Source organism: Monopterus albus, unplaced genomic scaffold (genome assembly GCF_001952655.1).
Source record: "Monopterus albus unplaced genomic scaffold, M_albus_1.0 scaffold357.1, whole genome shotgun sequence".
Taxonomy (NCBI): Eukaryota; Metazoa; Chordata; class Actinopteri; order Synbranchiformes; family Synbranchidae; genus Monopterus; species Monopterus albus.
Window position 1 is genome coordinate 36,390 of NW_018128237.1, and position 7,619 is coordinate 44,008.

Consider the following 7,619-nt stretch of genomic DNA (forward strand, 5'->3'; position numbering starts at 1 on the left):
CCCGTCCAGACCTTTACCAGAGAAGAGCTACTAAACATCAGACAACTCACTCCGTACACCTTTTCTCTGATTTTTGCTAATGCATATAGCTGTGTCGACATTATGGTCGGAAAGACAACCGCCTGGAGCTGAACACAGTCCGAACAGCGGAGGTGATGGTGGACTTTTTCAGGTGATGCTCCTATGGGTCCAATGAGAGGGAAGGGTCAAACGACATGTGCGGGTCGTATAGGCTGGAGGAGTTGAAACCCTTCCTTCGTGTTATGCTTTGGTCAAATTTAAGTTAAAATTTTACAGAGCTGTTTTATTCAGGAGCTAGATTCTGACCAACCACTGAGTAGAAATGAAATGACCCCATGTTCAGGCAAACAAACAGAAAATAAACAATGAAATGTCATAAATCAAAGGTGTGTACCAGTACAGGATTATAAATCTAGGCTGCAGCATGGACATGCTGTTCTATTAAAGAGGTGTCAGACGTGACAGGAGGGTTCTGTTCCGCCCTTCAGGGAGCTCAGCAGCAGCACCACTCCTCTCGCACTGCTCCCCGTGTTGAAATGCAAATTGCTTTTTCCTGGCGCGTCTGCAGTGGACAGGAAGAACCTGTATCTTTCAAAGTGACCTGCTTTTTGCTTCCAAAGGCCACACACAGGTGTTGAGAGGGTGAAGCAGCTTAGCAGAGAATATCATCAACATCAGCAGAACAGCCGGCAAAGCAGACAAAAACATCAGAATATTTTGCCTTTCTTTGCCAAAAAACAGAGCCTCATTACTTACACATTTAACGCTGCCTAAATTTCTCACTTAATGATTAAGTTACTGGGGTAAAAATCACTACATTTGATGCTATTTGAAGCACCAAGGTACAGCTGTAACTTTTACTCATGCTGATAAAGCTGTCCTTCATCATGACTGGTTTCAGGATTGTTTCTTGCACTGGACAATCAGTCACTCCCAGGGATTCGGTGTTGTAACTGCTGGTTCTCCCTGTGTTTTTCATGTCTTGTGCTTTATGTTTTCAGGTTGTCTGTCCGCCCATCTCAGAGACACCTGGAGGAAATACCTTCAAATTTGGCACAAACATCCACTTGGACTTGAGGGTGAACTAATTAGGTTTTGGTCAACAAAGGTCAGGATCCCAGTGACCATTACTGTGAATGTGACTGGTTGGTGGAGGCATATAATGGGAAAGATGTTGTTTATAATGTTTCAGTAAATTTTCTTGATATTCAAATCACATTTGCACCAGACTACTGTGGATGGAAACCTAACTAATGTCATTCGGTGGGCCCTGAAACATCCTCCATGTCTGGTTGCTGTGGATGGAAACCTAACTAATGTCGTTCGGTGGGTCCTGAAACATCCTCCATGTCTGGTTGCTTAACATTTAAAGCAAGTGTTTGTTAGTCAGTTTAGATGAAGCTTAGTTATCGACTGCGTTTAACCTGGTAACATGTTCAACCTGTTAGTTGTTGTCATGTTTCATTTAATATTTTTGAAAGCATTCATTTCATTCATCTACTATGCCGCTTAGTCCCAAACGAACTGGAGCCAATCCCAGCCAGTAATCGGGCGAAGGCGGGGTACACCCTGGACAGGTTGCCAGTCCGCTGCAGGGCCAACACGCAGACGAACACTTTTGAAAGCTTTTTTTTTTTTTAAATAAAGAATGTGGAGTTTTGCCACCCGTGAACGATATGTCGGGACCTGGTCACAAAGTTCAGTTGAAGGTTTATTTAAGCAGCACTTCACCCAGTCTCATTCAGACAGCATGAACTGTTTGTAGAGAAACTAAAACAATGCAGCCAAACAAGCAGCTGAAGCTTCTTCTGCCTGCTGTTTGCAGAGATCTGCAGTTTTAATCAGTCTTTTATCTTTGCTCTTTCCTTAAATCTTTTATGGATTTTTAAACCAAAGTCTTTGGAACCAGAGCCTCAGAGCCTTTCACAAACCGAAGATGAAAGCATCTAATTAAAGCTTTTTATTTGGAGGAATCGTGGTCCTGTTGACCTGCTGGGAGACCCTGCAGTGCTCCGCTGGCCTCAGAACAGCTGGTTCTTAGTGATAAAAACATAGTTTTCAAGTCTGTTTTCAGTCCTTGTGCCAAGCTAAATTAATCCGCTGCTGGGTGGAGCTTCACATTTAGATTACAGACATGACAGCTGTGTCCATTTTCTCATCTAGATCTTGGCCAGAAAGCAAATAAGCATATTTCTAAAAAAGTCAAACGATTCCTTTGTGAGGTTAATATCTAAAGTCTCCCTTAATTTGGCAGTTCAGGTTACAGTTTTTACATTGTTTAATGAACTTTATGTTGTCAGAACTTTGAATTATTCCTGAAAGCAGCAACATTTTGATCATATAAACATCAGATTTGGTTGTTTTTGCTCTTCAGATTTCTTTCCCCAAGCACATTCCACCTTAATCTTCACTGGAAACTTTAAGGAAATTTTATGGTATAATTGTTGGTTTTTACTTCCCATGTTAATATAAAGTACAATAGTAAAAATGACCTCAGGCTCCACGGCACACACTCATTTCTCTAACACTTTAATGTGTTGCAGAGTCAGAGTGTTTCACTAATAAAGTCTGCCTCCTCAGGTGGATTCAGCTCAGCTTGCACAATGAAACATTAAACTAGCACGTCAGTAGGGTGAGCTCAGACAAAGGCTGCTGTTCACAGCAGACTGATGTGAATCTGTTCTGGATTTCAGGAGCTGACAGTCGTCTACAGCGGAGAGCCTTTCTTCTGCTGCCTCTTCTCTGTCTGCAGGAGCACACCCAGGAGACAGATGCACACTGTATAATAAATGTCTGAGTGCTTAATGTGAGGGGGCCTTCAGAGACTGGTTTTGTGCAACAATACAGCAAAGTCATCGTCAAATGTTGTCATCCTTTAATGTTTCTGTCTGTAAAAGGTTTTTAACAGAAACTTACTGCTTGTGTTCAAACTGTTGTCCAGCATTTCCAAATGGCTGCTTTTGACTATAACACTTTTGCTTCTTGTTTACCCACTCAGACACTGATGGCAGCAAGCCACCACACAAGGCGCTGGTCTGACCATTAGCGGTGAACTGGGGGTTTCCTGTCCTGCCCTCAGACATGGCATGGGCAAGCTCAGAATGAACCACCAACCCTCCGTTTATTGGATGACCTGCCTTAATTTCCCCATTGTGGGATCAATAAAGTCTTACCTTAACTCCTGAGCCACAGCCGCCCTCAGTGACGATGATAACACCGGACTCAGTGAGAACAAGGTAAGTAGGACAAATCTATACTGACACCAGGCTAAAGGAGTACATGTCCACCACTGGTCAGGGCATTAAATGCTCAGGACTGTGACTCCGGAGACTGAGCTCCCTCTTTGGCAACACAGAAATGTCGGTTAGGGAAATGTGGTGGCACTGGTTAAATGTAAACAAACACAGTGCGGCTGAAGTCACCGTGAGCCCACCGTCTTTCTGTAGGCATAACCAAATGCCATGAGAGTCTGGACAGAGCCATAACAAAGTTTAGTAACACTGGTGTCACTGCCACTGAAATATGTTGTCTGTAAAACGAATCATTCATTCATGTTTGGCCAGCACAGGTCCTCCATAACCTCATGCTGCTTCCACATTGAAACTGAACACAAAAACACACGGGGGTTCACTTTCACCAATCACCACTTGAAGAACGTGTAGAAAATTAGGCTTTTTCATTGTGGTGTCCACCCATTGTCCCGACCTTTATCTGATGCTTTAAAAAACAAATTTTCGATTACATGTAGGGGGACACTTCACCACGCTGGGTCATCTACACATCAGTCAGTGAGCTCCTCCTGGTCATTCAGCTCAGAGGAGAAAAGGCTCCAGAAGAGATAATTTATCTGCTGTCAGGCGACAGGACAACAAACGGCGGCCCTGTGTGCTCGGAGCATCCAGCAGAGCTCAGGGAAAAGGTTAATAAGGACATTTCCTCTCTGCCAGAGAGACAGCGCCGTCACTTTGCCAGCGAGGGGGCCTCGAACAGGTCTCCGCCACATGCAGTGCAGGAATATTTTAGAATATTAATTGCACACTTAGTATGCTGGCTTTTATTAGTATTCCATCAACTCAATGAGGCATGAAAGGGCCAGATGCTGTGTCCTCATCTGTACCACATATATTGTCTTTTGCCACTTATTAGTGCAGCGAGTGTCAGTCCGCTCGTCACTTCAGCCATCTGATGCCAACTATTTATTAATTGGACCAGGGAGTTTAAAAATGGATTAATAACACCCAGGTCTGATCTACAGTGTCGAAGTGGGGCTGCAGAGTAACAACAGTGGCTGTTTTGTACTTTTGAGAACACAGTTCACTCAGAAGCCCCTTTCCCACTGCCCAGAACCCCTGTAAACTTGCAATGGGAATGCAACTACTGGGACAAATGACTCTTCAATCGACACGGGTCATTATGCACTTTGTCTCTGCTGGGAAACAATGGGAAAGCCAAAGTTGGCTAAACCTGTGAACATAATGACGCATGCGTCATCATCACTGCGTCATAGTGTCGTCTGAGCCATAAAATCCGCCAATCTTCATTCAATCATTGCTCTAGCATGGTTTAGTCTACACCGAGTTTCTGTACTTTGGAATATGAACAATAGTAAAAATGAAGTTCAATAATTTATTCACACTTTCATCGTACATTTTCAGTATATATGGAAGTGAGATACCCTTCATCATAATGCTCAATACACATCATTCACATTCTATAACAGTCACCCTTTTAAAACAAAGCAAAACAATCCACACATTAGAAATACAGTGACAAACACAGCAAAACAATCCTAAAAGCACAATGACTGATTAAAAACACGCAACAAATTCCAAGTCCAAAGCAGCATGGATAAGTGCAGGTCTAAAAACACTGATTGCAGTGTTAGGCAATTAGAATAAGTGAATGTGCATTTGTTCATCTCCTTCAAGCCATGGTGCTAACCAAAGGAATGGAGGGCAGCTTATGCAGTCTATTCATTTCTCTGATGGCCTGAGGGAAGAAACTGTTACACCGTCTGGATGACCATCTTGCTAGCTTCCATGATGCTTTGTTTACAACTCTGTTTATCAGTGCATGTTTTTGACATCACCCACGTGATGACGTCAAATATAATGTACCAAAGGGGAAACAAGCTCATCTGCTGGAGAGCCGAGCCGAGTAGGTTGACAGTGGGAAGGCGGTCAGATGCAGGTTAAAGGCTGGTTTAGTTGGGCGTACTGTAGCTTTAATGTGACTGTGTCCACACAACATGATGGAAAGACATACATGCACATGAGCCTGTATTACCAGTGAGAGAGCTGTACTTATTTGCATGATGAGAAAAAAAAGATGAACATGATGGTCTTTATCTATGAGACTGATTGCTGAATATCAGTATATGTATAAGGATATTAAGTTGGTGAGAAAAGCTCCTGTCAGTATTATGACACAATCTTTGAAGTGCCTGATCTCCTACGTCATGAAACGTCCTGCTTTTGGTTTCTGCTGTAGAATGACTGAATGAACTCTGGTACATCTGCTGTTTGTGTTTGTGCCTTCACTTTTTACATCACGACTGAGTCACAGCATTTAGTTTTCACTGAGCTGGAGGAGAGTCTGTGTTTGATCCCATTTCTGGCTCTTTTTAATAACTTCCAAACAGATAAGCTCGTGTTCTGTGGAAAGACGTTATTGTTATTGGACTCATACATGGTTGAACCAGGTGGTCTCTTTGGAACAACATCTGTATGTTCTTTGATTTCCCTTTATAAACAGCTCCTGCTCCCATAAATTCACACTTTATTCTCACAAGATAATAAATGCCATCTTTGTGGGATGCTGGCGGTTCTGTATTATTAAGCTGCATCTGTTTATTCATGTTTCTTTGGGTTTATGGGTCTTTTTAATGTGATGACTCGTGTAGATGCTCGTTAGCACTCTGACATCTTGTTTAATGACTTTCCAAACAATTTCCTGTTTCCAGTTTCCTGAAGTTGACACACTGGTGCTCTCCTGTAAAAGAGGCATTCATTTAGTTCTGCACCCTGGGACTCGGTGATTTACCCAGTGGAAGTGAGTTTTATGACTGCATTGGAGGTGAGAGTCAATGAGGCACATGAGTGCAGGTCTTCAAGAGCAGCTCTCTTTTACGGTACTCCAGAGCTGTGAACAGGAAGAGCACCCACCACTTTAACACTGTCACTATCACAGGACTGCTCCCATTTTAATCTGGTGCTCTCCCCAGGATGTCCGCCCTCTCAGCCTTTCTCCAAATACATTAAAGAAAAAGTGCTTTTGGCCATACTTTATGTAGGAACTGAACTGCAGTACTTTCTCTAATGAAAATGCTGGGGGTATGGATGAAGTGGGAGTTTGGGGTTTAAAGTTTTATTCCTCTTCAGTGTTTCTTGAAAATGATGGATTAATTTGGGGGTTATTCTGTTGCATCTCTGTAGTTGTTGTATGCCTCTATTTGCAGTTGTTCTGCGGTTTTTGGAGTCTTCCCTCTCTCATTTTATTATAGTTATAGTTTTGTGGTTGTTTTGCATCTACTTTTTCTCATTTTGTGGCTCTTTGTTTGATTGACTTTCGCTGTTCTCTGGTCTTTCACTGTCCCCTGACCCCTGACCCCTTGGGCCCCCCGGGCCTGTGTCCAGTACAACAGTTCATTAATCCATCCATGGTACAGGCTCTGCTAATTGATCAACCATTTAAGTGAAGTAACAAGCAAACATGTCAGTTTTTGACCTGTGTTAACCCGGCTGTCATCCAGAGTCTGCTCCCCCCGCCTGCCCTGCAGTGGCCCACAGTGTTTCACCTGACCTCCACATACACCTGTGCACCTGCTCCTTCATCAACCTCTGACATGTCTGGGCTTTTCCTCCCTGTCTCTTTCTTACACTTTTGGTTTGGGTTGCCTCTTCTTCTTAGCCTGCTTATTATTGGTCATGGCCACAGTAAACCTCACCAGTCTGCCTCTGAGATATGGATTTGAATTCAGGATGCACCAGTCTGATATATCTATGTAAACAAACAGGTATCAGCCATGATGTGGCTGAAAAACATTAAAATTAAATGACTTTTTGTAAGTCTCATTATAAAAATTCAGTGTTTCTGCTATTAGTTAAATTCATTCACTCTCAATGAGAGAACCTTTTAGCTCCACAGCGCAGCCTCATAATACAAAAACTGATTTAAGTGAGCCCTATGCAGTGTGGTGTACAGCTTTTACATTTGGCATAAAGAGCACACTGCTGTGGTTTATGTATATCCGTACACCCTGAGTGAAGTTGTTGGATCAGTGCATTCTTAACTTGCGTCCTGTACAGTGTGTGTTTTCCATCAAATCAAACTAACTAAAGACATTGTCCTGGGCCCTGGGAACATATGGTGGGCATTTACTATTGATTGATTGATTGATTGATTCTTTCAAGCATGTAAAGACAGTCGATATGTCAACACACATAATTTCACACATATCCACAAATGCTAATCGATTATCAGTTTGCTTATACCTAGTACATGCTTGAATGGAGTAGGAAGAAGTTAAAGTTATCTTTAAAATATCATTTTATATACTAAACAGGAGTAAGGTTCATGGGAGTTTGCCAAACCAGTCC

At 42.6% G+C, this 7,619-nt stretch overlaps 1 long non-coding RNA gene across 1 annotated transcript in view; it reads left to right on the forward strand.

The window, feature by feature from the left end:
- Window positions 1–672: 672 nt before the first annotated feature.
- The window catches only part of LOC109975028 (uncharacterized), an 11,277-nt gene continuing 4,330 nt past the window's right edge, over window positions 673–7,619 (forward strand). Inside the window, exons 1-3 of the long non-coding RNA XR_002277070.1 lie at window positions 673–1,129; window positions 2,715–2,827; window positions 3,020–3,257. This is a non-coding gene — a long non-coding RNA (uncharacterized LOC109975028). The remainder of the gene's footprint in view (window positions 1,130–2,714; window positions 2,828–3,019; window positions 3,258–7,619) is intronic.